The 15,744-nt window shown below is 45.7% G+C and overlaps 1 protein-coding gene across 4 annotated transcripts in view; it reads right to left on the bottom strand.

The window, feature by feature from the left end:
• The window catches only part of Egfr (epidermal growth factor receptor), a 354,253-nt gene that overhangs the window by 50,415 nt on the left and 288,094 nt on the right, over positions 1 to 15,744 (bottom strand). The window contains exon 1 of one of the 4 annotated variants that reach the window (XM_086548635.1): positions 10,410 to 10,874. The exons of 2 other annotated variants lie outside the window; for them this stretch is intronic. The gene's annotated coding sequence lies outside the window, so the exon portion shown is untranslated. Of the gene's footprint in view, positions 1 to 10,409; positions 10,875 to 15,744 lie in introns of those variants that run through there. One more of the 4 variants, XM_043034079.2, reaches the window with a different exon arrangement.

The raw sequence follows: 15,744 nt of genomic DNA, 5'->3' as shown, positions 1-15,744 counted from the left end.
GGAGGTGGAATGGGGAAAAAAGGTATTTCTCATAGACTTCTCATACATAAATAAGTGACTGACTGAATGCCGATTCTCGGGTGAGGATAGCTTTTAGGTTGTCCCTATTTAACAAACAAATATGTAAACAGCCAATTTATTCATCCGTTTACATAATCCATCCGATATTTCAGTAAAAAGATCCTTTTATACAAAATATTTTAATACCTAATATACTTCCCAATATCACTATGTGCTTAAATGAGAGAGAGAGAGAGAGAGAGAGAGAGAGAGAGAGAGAGAGAGAGAGAGAGAGAGAGAGAGAGAGCGAGAGCGAGAGAGAGAGAGAGAATGCATATAGACCTCGAACGACCGTGTGAGCGAGTACCATACATAGGCGGTCGTGGCGATGGTTGCGGTGCGTGGGTGAGCGACGCCAGGAACGACATACTGTATCTCAAAGAGTGTTACAGGTACGGACGTGTCGGTGTGGAGAAGTGAGGGAGGAAGTGAGGGAGGGAGGGAGGGAGGGAGGGAGGGAGGGAGGGAGGGAGGGAGGGAGGGAGGGAGAGGGAGAGAGAGGGGGGGGGAGGGAGGGAGAGGGAGAGAGGGAGGGAGGGAGGGAGAGGGAGAGAGAGAGAGGGGAAGGAGAGGAGAGAGAGGGGGAGAGAGAGAGAGAGAGAGAGAGAGAGAGAGAGAGAGAGAGAGAGAGAGAGAGAGAGAGAGAGAGAGGGAGACAGAGGAAATGCAAAGATAATAATAGAGATAGAAATGATAAAAGACAAAAAAGAAACGAGAATTATGTATCACAACTAAACCCACGATAAAGATAAAAAACGATAAAGCCCCAACAGCGACAAAAGCCGATAAGCGTCCGCCCAAGTGAAAGTACGGAGGCTTCTCTCTCTCTTGGGCGTGGGCGGGCCTGCACCACCACGCCCTCGCTTCCCCCGATAACATCACGCTCCAACGCCGCCCTCGAGCCATCTCCGCCGCGTCTCCTCGACGTCCGAGTACGAAACGAAAGATGGAAAGAAAAGGAAAAGGAGAAAGGAGGCGAACGGCGATAACGAATAATAATAATTTGGGGAAAGGATAGAGGAAGATAATAAGTGTGTAAGTGATGGTAATGAAGGTAGATCGAGAAATCTGGGCCAGGTTGAGTGATGGCATTGGTAGATAAGACGGATAGACGGATTAGATGGAATATTTCTTTCCAGGGCGAAACGAGACCCCCCCCTCCTTCCTTTCCCCCCTTTTCTTTCTTCTTATTCATCCACCTCCTGCAGCCACAGCCCTGCGCCGCCACGAGTAATTTACTCTCATAAAAGCCCTCGAGTATTTGCTTAAGTCTGCACTAAGCCAACGGTCGCGGGCGCTCCTCTTCGCCACCAGCAAGCTGTCTCTCATTCTCTCTCTCTCTCTCTCTCTCTCTCTCTCTCTCTCTCTCTCTCTCTCTCTCTCTCTCTCTCTCTCTCTCTACCACCAATCAAATATAAATTCAATTACAAATACAAATACACAGACACACACATACATACATACATACATACATACACACACACACTCCCCCTCCCCTCCCCTCCCTCCGCCACGGTTACGAGGGGCATCATGCACCGACTCATAACACAAAAGGTTTCACTTGGTTTGTCCGACAAAGACCTTTCTGTCACTCTCCAGACTTATGGCTTATCTCACAAAGAAAACACTCGTCCACGTCGCCCCGTCCGATTCGCTGTCGGTGGCTGGAGGCTTCTAGGGGCTTCTCGGGACATAAGGCTTCGCGGGGTATGCGTAGGAATGAAACCGAGAGGAGATCATGACAAAAGCGTATGGGGGAATGTCAGTCGGGTAAGTGAGCGGGGGTATGAGTGACGTTATTCGTTTCGCGAAGATAAAGCCAGAGTCCGAGGCGGGGAACCGAACGCTAAAACCACTTGAGGCGAGACCCCACCGCCTCGGGCCTTCCAGGGGGAGACTCGGGGTCTTGGGAGAACAGGGAACATCAGCGGGCAAGAGGTGGCGTGGAGGAGGAGGAGGAGGAGGAGGTAGTGGTGGAGCAGGAGGAGGTAGGGTGGTGGTGGAGAAGAGAGAGAGAGAGAGAGAGAGAGAGAGAGAGAGAGAGAGAGAGAGAGAGAGAGAGAGAGAGAGAGAGAGAGAGAGAGAGAGAGAGACTGCAAGAGGAAGAAGATCAAGCATACATGCCCACAGGCATCTTCGCCATTTATGTAGTGTCATCAGATGGCAGATAAGCTTCGCTCCTTTGCCTTATAAGATCATCCAGACAGGCAGAATAACAGACAGAAAAACAGACAGACAGACACACACATTCCTGTTTCCGACATATATTTTTTATCTCTCCTTTTTTTTCCTCTCCGTCTCCGCTCTGAAACTTCTAAGATCACTCAGCATCTCGCGGGGCAGAGTTCCCACGCTCGCCGGGAGATGTTCATTCCTGTTCGAGATTCACCGAGACAGCGTGATTAAACTTTATTCGGATGGTAAATATGCGGTGCACTTGACGATGCAGAACAGAAAATAAAACACATAAAAATAAAAATAGAAAATGCATCGAGTTCATAAAACCAATTCTAAAAAGTCAAGTAAATAACGAAGAATAATAAGAGAAGAGACATGGACCAAAATTATATGCATAAACAAAAACAGGAAAATACACGAGATTATATAAACACGTTCAACCCCCTCTATAAAACTAAAAACACATAAACAAACATAGTCCATCTAAACTAAATAAAAGCAAATTAACTCGTCAAATCCCCCCTCCCCCCCCCCCTATCGTCCATCGGAGCACAAACCCGGATCCAAACACTTAGCATTCATTAGCGCCGAGAACAAAGCAGCCCCAAAAAGCAGGCGATACAACGGGGCCAAATACCACCGCACATTCGCTCTATTTTTGTTGATTGCAATCGCGAGCAACGTTGCAGACTACCTTCGCAAAGGCACTGACGACTTTAAAAGCCTTATAAATCTCCCTCCCTCCCTCGGCCTCCACCTCTCCCTTTCCTGGCCTAACTACTCCTTGAGAAACAAAGAGGACTTACTACTGAAGATAGTCTTGCATCCGGAGGGGGAGGGGATGGAGTAGGAGGGAGGAGGATGGAGAAGGAGGGAGTGGGAGAGGAAGGGAGAGGAAGGGAGAGGAAGGGAGAGGGAGAGGAAGGGGGAGGGGGAGGGGGAGAGGGAGAGGGAGAGGGAGAGGGAATAGGAGAGGGAGAGAGCAGAACAAACGCACAAAACAAGAGTGAGGCAAAAAAGCAACATAGGATAAGCAGGACGAGCGAGAGCGAGAGCAGGAGCAGAGGAGTCGCCGGCAGAGGTGTGCAGGGTCGAGCTCCCTCGCAGGGATCACTACCACAACTTCCGGAAGATTCCATCAAAAGGGAGGAGGGGGGTCTCTTATGTGGGGGGTAGGGGAAGGGGGGGAGGGCACGCCTGAGGAAGGAGAAAGGGCTAGGCAGTGGGTCGGGGAGGAGAAAAGGAGGTTGAATGAGATGGAGCTCAAGCTAATCTATCCTCTTCATTCCAAGCTTTTAAAAAGAATTGCTTTCTGATTTCAACAAACAGTTCATTTTCGAGCTCTCATACCAATCGTCTTGTGTATTCATAAAAAAGCTCCCTCTCTCTGTAACTAAATCAATAAGTTACGAAAGCTCACATAAGCCAGAGAGACCGACAAACAAGAAGGCGTCGTCGCTGAAAACCATTCATGCAAGCCAGCCCTATGCATGCAATTGCACACGGATGCCGAAAAGAGACCAAGACAGAGTCCCGGATGAAGGGTCGAGTTACGAGCTCTTATTTGCCGTAAACAACACATTCAATCCGTTTACAACCCTCTTTGCTTGTTTGGAGGACTCGTTAAGAGCATTTTAGCTCCGCCTCTTCACTTTCACATTCATTATCGTCATTACTATTCAATTGTTTGTTTATATTTCGACGGGCAAAGATTTGGCCGGGAAAGTCGAACGAAAAACAATGCGCAGATACCATCTTGGTTTGCAGGGAAGCTTTTGTAAACATATTTACTTTCAAGGGGGGTCTATTTCGATACCAATGAATATTGCGGAAAATTATGTAGTTATTCTCTTTCATCTTCTCTCTCTATGTGTGTTATATGCCCTTGCCACTGCTCTGTAATTACATTAATGGATTTTCTGTCTACTTATTAGCTTTTTATTTACAGTATCGTTCTATATGTTTTGTACTTGCTAATGGTTCATCAATCATTTTTCTTTTATCAACACAAATTCCTTGTGGTACATTACCTCTGGTAAACATATTGTATAGCATAAACATTTTTATGCTAACAGCACTTACTTAGTGTTTCCTTACAATTCGTCAACTGTAAATGCTAAATACATATATAAATGTATAGATAATTATATATAGACAAATGGATATGAATAAATTAATCAATTAAAAGAAACATGCATATCTGTATATATTTCTTGTGTCAAATTTCGCAAAGCGATCCAGTAATGAATGAATAAGTGAGTGAGTGAGTGGGTGCGTCTAGGTACGCACATTTTTTTCCTGATATGTATACACACATCAAAAAAAATCTCAATTTGAGTCTTTGTAATGACTCGTTATTTCGCGTCCTTGTGCCCCGCCGGTTGCGCTTTAGTTTTTAAATCCAGGTTGCGTTGTTGTGGTTTTATGACGTGTGTTTTGACTAGAGTGGAGGTCGTCAGTCACTCACCAACCCACTCACATATTCACTCCCGCTCTCTCGCTCTCTCGCTCACACCCAAACACCCACACACACTAAATCTATGCCACTTCGCCGCGATTTCATACCACCCACTCTAGGCCTACTCCGTCGTCTAGAAGGTTCTCAATCATCGACTCCTCTGCCCATCGCTCTTCAATCTCAACCGCCCGACTCCCATAGATTTAGGGGGAGGGGGCGAATGAGAAGCGGGGGAGGGGGGGGGAGAAAAAGGGAGAGGAAGGGAGGAAGAGGAGGAGAAAGAGGGTGAAAATAATAAGTTGAAGCGAAACAGGGAAAAAGAAGAGTGAGAAAGGAGGAGGAAGAGGAAGGAGGAAAAGATAAAATAGAGAAGGAAAGGGTAACAATAGCCAAAGGTTGTTTCAGTTGTTGGGTGATTAACCTCTGCCTTGCCAAGCTCCCGAAAGACAACTCGAACCCCTCAATTTAGCCATTCAACCCTCCTTCGCAGTTTGCTAATTCCTCAGGATCACATTTTCTCCCTCTTCGTCTTCTTCGTTCTATCCATCTTCGCTTCTTCTATCCACTTTCTCTTAATTCATCGCCATCTTAATATAAATCCTCATTTCTTTCTTTGTCCATCTTTTATTTTTCTCCCTCATCTTTCCCCCCCTTGCTCTTCGTTATCCTCAATTCAACGCTTCCTCCTCTTCGTCTTTCTGTTTTCCTCTTATCCCCCACCTTCCTTCTCTCTCCTATTCATCATTCCTTCTTCCTCGTCCTCTTCTCTCCCTCATCATCGCCTCACAACAGGTCGCATGTTGGGCAGAGGTGGCGAAGCTCGGCCTCATTACAGCACGTGCCCAAGCGTGTAATTTCAGCTGTAATTCATGTAATTTACGAAGCGCGGTAGACTAGGCCGTAATTACAGGCAGGAGAACGAGCAGGACGGGAATGGACCAACTGACCTCTCTGTCTGCCTGCCTGTCTCTATTTCTCTCTCTCTCTCTCAGCTGCTAAGGCCCCCTCTTCTCCCTCTTCTCCTCCCATCATCTTCTTCTTCATTTTCATCTTCATCTTCTTCTTCCTCCTCTTCCTCCTTCTCCTGCCCCCTCGCTGTCAACCGGCCATTTCACGTGAGAACAGCAACCGCTTCCCTTCCCGTCTTTTCTACGTGACTCCTTTGTATAGGCCTATGAGAGGGCGTCTCCCCACAACAGCTTATGGTCATTAAAGGGTTAATATCTAAGGAAGGCGACGAACATGGAAAAGTGGAGAGGGAAGAGAAGGAAAGAGAGGGGGAGGGGAGGAAATAACATTCCAAGTCCTTTTAAAATCTCCCTCCCTCCTTCCCTCCCTCCTTCCCTCCCCCCGCTCTCTCTCTCTCTCTCTCTCTCTCTCTCTCTCTCTCTCTCTCTCTCTCTCTCTCTCTCTCTCTCTCTCCTTCGTTCTGCTCCAAGGATCCCCCGCATCGCCCAGAGAATCTAACCCGAAACTTTTCCCTGGGGAGAAATATCAATCCACACTTTACGACTTCGCCCTCACGATGCAACACGGCCGTAATAATTCCGGCTCTTCTGGTCGGCGAATCGACGCTTTACATATCGACGTCGATCTCCGACCGGACGAACAAGCACCACCTCGGCGGCGTTCGTCTCGCGAGTCCGCCCTCGTTCCTCCCCCGCCGCCGCCGCCGTCACGATCAAACGGCCATGTCCGCCGCCGCCGCCAGATAAATAGAACGCCCCCTTTCGGCATCTGCATGGATATTGCTCCTTATCCGCCAGTGCCCGCCGTAATTACCTTGACTGACAACCGCATTATGCTAATGCAACATGAGGCATTAGCAAGGCATATGCCCCATGAGCGTCCCGGGGTGCGAGCCTCCCTGGCGCTGCTCAGCCACACACAAAACGTTCCCGCGCAATAAATCAATCCATGAGCGGCTCCGACAACGACGTGCGCTCGATAAAATAGCCCCCCCCCCACCCTCCACCCCCATCACGCACCCCTTTGCCTTCTCGGTCATGATCCACCCCCCACCCCTCTGCATTCTCTCTCTCTCTCTCTCTCTCTCTCTCTCCCTTCCATTTTCAAATCTATTGAAATGATCCGTTAGTTCTGAAGTTTTCTTCCTTTTTTACTTGTTACAACCAAGTGCTTTCCCATTAAAAAAAAAATGTAAGTTTCTTCAATTTTTACCTCGAGGAACAATGAAGAACCGATTTGGGGATTCCTCAGCCCTGAACGTAAAACTACTACATAACCAACGAGAGGGACGGGGAGGAAAAAAAAAACATACGTCAACACATACCGGCAAAAGGGAAAAGGAAAGCGACACATGGCATGCCTGCTCCTCCCTCCCTCCTTACATGAAGATAGTAAACATATAAATAAAACCGGCGACAGCCTGCGTCCCATCGAAGAACTACCTGCAACACCACAACACCTGGGAAACGCACGCGCACGACCAGACACTACCCCCCCCCCCCGCCCTCCTCCCCCCAAACACGCACAGACTCCCATTAATGCCCTATCAAAAGCTAGCCCCCGCAGACCCTACGTCGTCCGGTCAGCACCTGGGCCGCCCCTCGGTGGTGGTGTCCCGCGCCAGGAGACGGCCACGCACAACACCGGCCGGACACGAACGAACGAAGCCCAGCTATCGCGCGCACGTATCGGGACGGCGGGGCTCATTCGCGGGGATCGCCGCCATCAGTATTCATTGCGTGTCCGGCGATAATGGTCCTTGTCAGTTGTCGATGAGATTACACAATGAAATAATTATGTCCCCACACTTTTTCGCTTTATACATTTGTCTTCATATATATATATATATATATATATATATATATATATATATATATATATATATATGTGTATATACATAGATACATATATACACACATATACATGCACTTAAATGTATGTGTATGTGTGGATATATGTATGTATGTATGTATGTATGTATATATATATATATATATATATATATATATATATATATATATGCATACGTGCGTGAGCATGTGTATGTGTATGTGTATGTGTATGTGTATGTGTATGTGTGTGTGTGTGTGTGTGTGTGTGTGTGTGTGTGTGTGTGTGTATGTGTGTGTGTGTGTGTGCATGTATGTATGCATGTATGTATATGTATTTATATATATGTATATATATATATACATACATATATATATATATATATATATATATATATATATATATATAAATATAAACACGCATACACGGTTGAAATCGCATGATTATATCTACGTTATCTACTTGACAAAATCACGTTTGGGAATGACTTCATTGAATCTTACTTACAAAATGTCCTTCTTGAACCTATCAAATGAGCTAAAATGGTGATAAATGATAACAGCAAAAACCTAGCACACAAACCCGCCGCACCAACACTATAAAAACAGTCTTTCAACCCCAAGACTAAGGATAAGCTCTTCTAATTTTTCAAACACTTATCAACAGTCCAAAGCTGCCCCAAGGAAAGATAAGCCTCTCTACGCCGTCTTAAATACGTTTTAGGTAACCCTGCACCTTCTGCCGCCTGTTGCACGCCATGTTGCAGGCCGCCCGCCGCCCGCGCACCTGGGACTCGCGCTCTCTCCCTGCTGACAATATGTCGCGCCCTCCAGTGTTATCTCTTCGTCGGCGCTGCCCTTCGGCGATGCCCGTGTTGTCCTAATTGCTACGAAACGATTTTCTGCTGATCTTTTTTTATGAAATCAATAATTAATAATGAATGCTGTGTCATGACGCCTCTGCGGCGACATCGTGTATTCTCATTATCAGAACTTGGTTAATCATAATAATCAACTTTAGTTACTTTTTAAAAATACCAGATGATTTATACTTTGAGAGTGATATTACATCAAATTCCGACATGGCATGACGGTAATCCCAAAATAGCAATTCTAATGAACAACCAGTAACAATATTACTAAGGTAGGCAGAGCGGACAAACAGAGGCATATCCACCAGACAACCAACCACGTGCACAGTACACCCACAGCATATGGAGACGAGACGAGACGGGACCAGAACCAAAATAGCCACATAGGGTCACCAAATGGCACCCCGAAGAGAGGTCACAGAAGCCATGTGCGATGCCCTGACCTAGCACTGAGGTGAAAAGCAGACGGCCCAGCTGACCTCAGCCTCGTCTATAGGCCTATGGGATGTGCTTCTCGCAACTAACTGCGAAAAGGAAATCGAGGCGCCAAGTGCTAATCTAATTACCAGGATTACGAGGTATCGCTCGGCTGGATCTTCTACAGGAGAGGCTTACTACACGCTCTCACGTTATCCACTGATTTTATCACCAGAATTCCCTTTCTTATAAATATATGAAACCCTTATCGATTGTGTTTAAAGACCAAAAATGCATCCAATCATACCACGGAAAGCAGAGAGCGAGCACAATCGGAAAATTACGCAAGCGACATTACTCAAGACCGAACACAAACCAAAACAAAAGACATGATTCAAGATTCATCCCTCCCTCCCCAACTTCCGAAACACACATGAATTCCTATCGAGACGCACAATCACCAAGCCCTTACGTACACACGCGTACAGACCTACACACACATACACACACATGCAACCTCCACACTGCGCTCTTGCAAATGGGAGCTACGCCGCCGCGCGCCCTTTTGTTGCAACGGGGGAGAGCATCAATACATCTCCCCGGAAAAGACAATGAGACAATGATGTAGCTCTGATGTGTGTCGCCGTCTCAGGAACAACCCGATGGCAGCAAGATAAGCCGTTATCACAATGGATGCCCGCTCTCCGCTGCATCTCAAGTAGGGAACGATTATTACAGATACCAAAGAGGCTTGTTAAGCAATCGGTGAGGAGGGGGGGAGGGGGGAGGGAGGGTGTTCGCTGTGATATTAGATGCTTGATGGCATATTTGCCTCCCTAGGCAAAATACTGATGCTAAATATTATTAGTAGTAATACCAACAGTATCAATATCACTACAAATGTTATATATATTCAACCGAGTCGACTTGCAAAACCTCGTATTTTGCGTCGACTACATAAACGGCGTGATTTGATAATTACGACTGCGAATGCAAAATGTAGACGTGTGAAATCTATGCAACAACGCAAATCTTCTAATTCAGCTTATTCTGACTATCACAAATAGCCTTCATCCAACCTCCACACAAAGGAACTTGACATTAAGCCTTCCTTTTCAACCCTCTAACAAACATACAGTATGTAACGAAACATCCTAACAGGAAACCACCTCTTTACGGTATAATCACCGCACAATAATAAAATATTCCGTAAATGTATATGTGTATTCTAATGTATGAAAACCCGTAGAATACACGCGTAAAGTGTCGACAAGTGTATAAGTGTAGAGAGTAGGTGGTGGGCGCTGAGACTAACACACTCGCCCACACACATACAAGCAGCGGGTTCCTCAACAAAGCTCCGGTATAAAGCTTGTAATACTTATAAACTACTCAATCTGAATCACTGATTATTACTGTCTGATTTCAAAAGGGTATATTTCTGAATTATTGTCAAGATCTAGTTGAATACAAGCAATTTGTGAATTTCTTAACAATGGAATTATTCATCTTAATTCAATAGATTAATTTAATTCATCGAGAAAAAATGTTCCATGACTTGTAACCCAAAAGTTAATCGCAGTTTAACTTCAGTAACATTACGAAAGGTTGGATTCCAACACTTACCTAACACATCTTGGCGTAGGGTAATCCAGTGTAAAAAATACAATATATATCACAACACTTTTTTAGGCTATGGCGTACTGCCCCAGTATTCCAAAATCAATATCTAAAAAACGCTTCAATCACAGAAGAGTTTTCTCCTCTTCGTCACTTTTCTATCCACAAATAACACAATAAAAATCCCAAGACACACAGCTTGGGTTGTTTTTTTCTCTCTCTCTTCCAAACCCCACTTCTTTTTTCTCGCCCTTTTCCACGTTTCACTTCTCAAAATCAAAAGCAGAGGGCACAGAACGCCTCAAAAAACGAGAGGACACACAATATCTTCCTTGCGGGAGAACACTCTACTAATATATTCACAGGAGCCGTATGGTCGATGGCTTGGCGGAGCGGCAGACACACGCACCCTCTCGCTCGTCACCTACTCGTCATCTCTGAGGCAAAACTTGTTTCCAGCCAAGACCTCTTGCCTCCTTCTTCGCCCCAGGCATCGGCTGGGCCCTACGGCGACCCGCGCTCTCCACGCTCCATGATTCTCCTTCTCCGATACGCATTGCTTGATCGCGACTTATTTTGTGGATGTTTTCGAGTTGAATACAAAATGTTGATATAGTTGTTGTGGAGATATATCGATGGAACGTCTGATTTTAGACGATATAGCGCGTTCTTTCTTGAAAGCTAGCTCTCAGCGTGTAGCCGGCGCGGACAAACATAGCGGAGGGGGAACTGGAGGTAATCTGGCTGGCTCAGGTACGCTCAGGTTCATAGCGATGGGGGAATGTGGACTCACTCATTAAAATAATCTTAAGAAGTGCGGCTTCATAATTCTGAGTTATAGATATTGCAGCGAACGTCTTTGTAATAAACAAGAGAGTGACGTCCTGCGAATCTTGCTCCATTCTGGTACCCTGTTGAGTGAGATCAAGCAACCATTAAACCAATGGTTGTACTTCACATACGATGCTCATTCCAAACAGTTACTCATCAATTCGAGGACCTTCTCACAAGAACAGTTAAACATCACTCTTATTTCAATTTCACAAGTCAAATTCCTCATGCTTCCTCATCCCCCTCCCCTCCCCTACCCCCACCATTAGTTCTTGCACGGCCACTGCATTTCTCTCGCCGTCAATATGTAACGGAATTCCGCTCGGCAAAAAAGTAATTGTTGCAAGTGAATAGGTGTAGAGCTAATTCTTCACTCCCCCGCCCCCTTTACACACCTTTAAACATACATTCTCGTATTAACAGACATACATACCAATACACATACACGCAAACACGAAAACATACATACCCACATCTACATATCCTGGTATACATACACGCGCTGGAACTTGTGCTTCATACAAACACGCGTGTGTAGGACATCCCTGCAAACGCATCCATACAACATGAACGCACATACATAAATAAACACAAACGTACACACACAACGCACGCACGCACACACTCACACACATGCACAAACTCGCGCGCGCACACTTAGACCATTACCCCCCCACCACCCCACCCCACACACACACACACACCAAACACACACAAACACCTTTTCCATCCACACATACCAAGAAGCACACGCACGCACGCAAATCGATAGCGAAGCCTCGAGTTCGGTAGCTTATCGCTCCGCCATTTCTTCCCCGGCAAACAAATTGTCGCACAGGTAGCGTCCCCTTCGAGTCGCCCATCAGATAATGGCGAAGAAACCCTGAATCATCAGTTTTATTACCTTCGACGCTCCTGGAGAGAAAGTGGGGAGTGGGGGAGAAAGGGAGTGGGACAGGGGGAAGGAGAGGAAGAGAGATAGATAGGAAGAGAGGGATAGGGAAAGGGAGAGATATAGGGAGAGGAAAAGGGATATATATTTATATGTATAAATATATATATATATATATATATATATATATATATATATATATATATATATATATATATCCATATATATACACACACACATATATATATTATATATATACATATATGTACATATATATACACATGTATAAAACAGAGAGAGAGAGAGAGAGAGAGAGAGAGAGAGAGAGAGAGAGAGAGAGAGAGAGAGAGAGAGAGAGAGAGAGAGAGAGAGAGAGAGAGAGAGGGGGGGGGGAGAATGAGACTTATTCCTGATCTCCGCATAACACATTCAAAAACTTAAAGGCGATCAAAGCCCACCGGACGCTGCCGTCGGGGTCTTCGTCACCCGTCCCGGAGATCCCGGGCGGCGCAGACAGATCACTGGGGGCCAAAACAAGACACCCCACCGCGCCGTAAATGCATTTCGGGGGACGCTAAGACAAGCCCCCACGCTCAACCATCATTACACTTTTTCTTCTTTTTTCGCTTCTTATAAAAAATAGATATGGTCCTTCTGTCGCATCTATTATACAGTAGACCATCTTGATAGTTGTCTTTTGTTATTCAACCACCCTTCATTCTCTGTTTCAGTAAACTACAATTAACAGGTTATAATAGTTCAGCCTCTCTCTCTCTTGGTTCACTTTAACGAGGTTGGCCACTGATGGGTACCTCGTTTGACCTAGTGTGACCGCGGAGGGTCAGTCACGATGCCAATTAGGAATTACCCTTCAATAATAACAATTCTTGCCCCGCTACTGCTTGATATCGAAAAGCACGTTTATAGAAAGAAGTGTATTCCAAACATACACCAAAAAAATATAGTCACTTGAATAAAATGATATCAAAGTCAGGAAAAATTGGGAGAGGAAATAAACGGCGAGTGGTATCTGGGTCACAATAGGTTTACATCAACACCTGCTCATACCTTAAGGGTACCAACTGACAATAGGCCAAGCATCCCTCCCCTCCTTTCGTCCCTTTGTTATACATTCCTTAATATCTCTCGTCACAAACAGACCTCATACTCTGCGCAAGGATACATAAATACACTGTCCCTTTTTCGCGTTGTGTGGGGATTACTCTTCGGTTTCATTAAGTCCCTTTATTTGAGGAACATACATTTTGATTTTTTTTCAAATACACATATATTTCATGCTGTCAATCCCTTCTTCCATGTCTCTTCTTTCCCTCCTCTAATATCACCGAGGCGACTCAACTGTAACCCCGAGTCTTTATTACAAATTCAGCTAAAATTAATTCAGATAATCACGTATTGATCGACGGCAATGGCATTAGATAAGAACACCGACCCAAGGGGCAAGAAGTAATGACGTCAGTGCCCCAGAAGGCGCCCTCGAGAGGCCGCCGAGCGCAAGGCCGCCTCCCTTCTCCTGACCTTCCTATCAGAGCGGAGACCTCAACGCCGCGACGCGTAGATAGTGATCACACGGGACGCCTTAAACACGGCCTCTTCGCCCCGAGCCGAGGGCGATAAAAGCATTCGGGAGGCAAATGTCATTAATCTTATGGCGATACGACGGGCGGTTCCCTTCCACGGGTTATGACAAGCCTCCCGAGTGGGCCGAGGAAGGCAAGCGATGGCGATAAGAGACGGGAGCAAACTTGGGAACAAGACACGGAGTTTGTACTGTGCACACGCACACGAACACACATGCACGAGTGTGTGTTTGCGAGTGTGCATGTGAATATAAATGAATGAATAAATAAATAAATAAAATAAATATATGTGTATATATAAATAAATAAATATAGATATAAATATATAAATATATATATACATATACATATACATATATATATATATTTATATATATACATATATATATACATATATATATACATATATATATATATATATATATATATATATATATATATATATATATATATATATATATATATATATATATATATATATATATATATATATACATAACACACACACACATGCATAATCTATTCACTCTTAAATGCAAATCCCGAGACACCGACTTGTTTATCTCCGCGGCGCAAAAGTGCACACACACACACACACACACATATATTCGCCCGCACAAAGACTCCTGAGCTTTTAGCTTAGACGCTGAACAAGACGCGCCGCATTGAGCCCGACGCGCGACGGAGACTTGAACGCAGCGAAGTCAGCAGATAGCGATCCGAGTTCCGCCGCCCTGATGAGCTTCTACGACGGCCATTCTCGCTCCTTTGTTATTGAACAGTGTTATGCTAATACCTCCTACACTCGCGTGGCCCCGTCTCTAAAGGAAGGACTCAATAATAGGCCTATAATGTCTCGGGGGATTTCTGTAATAAGAGGCGGCGGAGGCGAGCATGAATATATTCATTTAACCCTTTAAGAGCCGAGACGTGTAAGCAGATCAGCCAGGGCGGCCAGTCGGGCTGTGCTTGTTTGGCTTGCCTCTATGGCGAGTTCCCTTTATCCTCTCGCCGCCCTATCGTCTTGGTCCTTTCATCTCGAAGATTCTATGGAAATGCAGGTTGGGAAAACAGGGGGAGGGAAGGGGAAGAGGATGGGAATGATAGGGGGTGGGGAGGGGAGAGGGATGGGGAATGGGGAGAAGTGAAACGGAAGGGGGTATGGGGTCGGAGGGGGGAGTGGAGATAGGAGAGAAGGGGCTGGATAAAGGGGGAGCGGGGAGAGAAGGTGTGGGAGAGGGAAAACAGAGGGAAGAAGGGGGCGTAGGTGGAGGAGAAGGGAGAGAGATTGGCCCCATTATGATGCAAATGTTACAGCGATGTGGAATCCGTGTTGAAGATTGGCAAAGGCGAAGGAAGTCTCACGAGTTCGGTCGCTTTTGAATATTAACTCGGGAGCCAGGCTAGGTGGCTCCTCTCCCCCCCCCCTCATTTTCTATTCTTCCTCTTCGCTTCTTCTTCTTGTTCTTCTTTTGTCTATCTTTCTGCGTTGGATATTTCCACTTTCTTTTATGTTTCTCTTTTTCACTCCATTATCATTTCTCGTACTTCTTTTTTATTTCTGGTAATCTTTGCCCATTTTTTCGTCTTCTCCTCATTTTTCTATTTTCCCCTCTTCCTCATCCCTTACTCGTCTTCCTCTTTAACCTCAACTCCCCCTCCGCCTTCACTCCACCTCCTCTTCCACCCTTACCCCACTTCGTCTACCACCTCCACCTCCACCTCCACCTCCACCTCCACCTCCACCAGCTCCTCCTCTTCCCTCCACCATCCCAATCTCCCCTCCCCATCTCTTATCATCCCGCCTTCCTTCCCCCGCCGAAGGAATGAGTCACAGAATACCAGCTTCGTGACGTCAGAGCCGCGAAGAGCCACAGGGACTCCTGCAGGATACTCGTCGTCCTTTGAGTCATTCTAAAACCACTCTCCTATACACCTCGGATTCCTAAGGATCACCCAGGGATATCGTTCCATAAGTATCCTCCTACTGCCATTTAGTATCTTGCAATGGCACGGG

Source organism: Penaeus japonicus, unplaced genomic scaffold (genome assembly GCF_977035675.1).
Source record: "Penaeus japonicus unplaced genomic scaffold, GWHDUDI00000001_assembly GWHDUDI00000021, whole genome shotgun sequence".
NCBI classification, from domain to species: Eukaryota; Metazoa; Arthropoda; class Malacostraca; order Decapoda; family Penaeidae; genus Penaeus; species Penaeus japonicus.
This window is presented reverse-complemented; position numbering and strand designations above follow the sequence as displayed.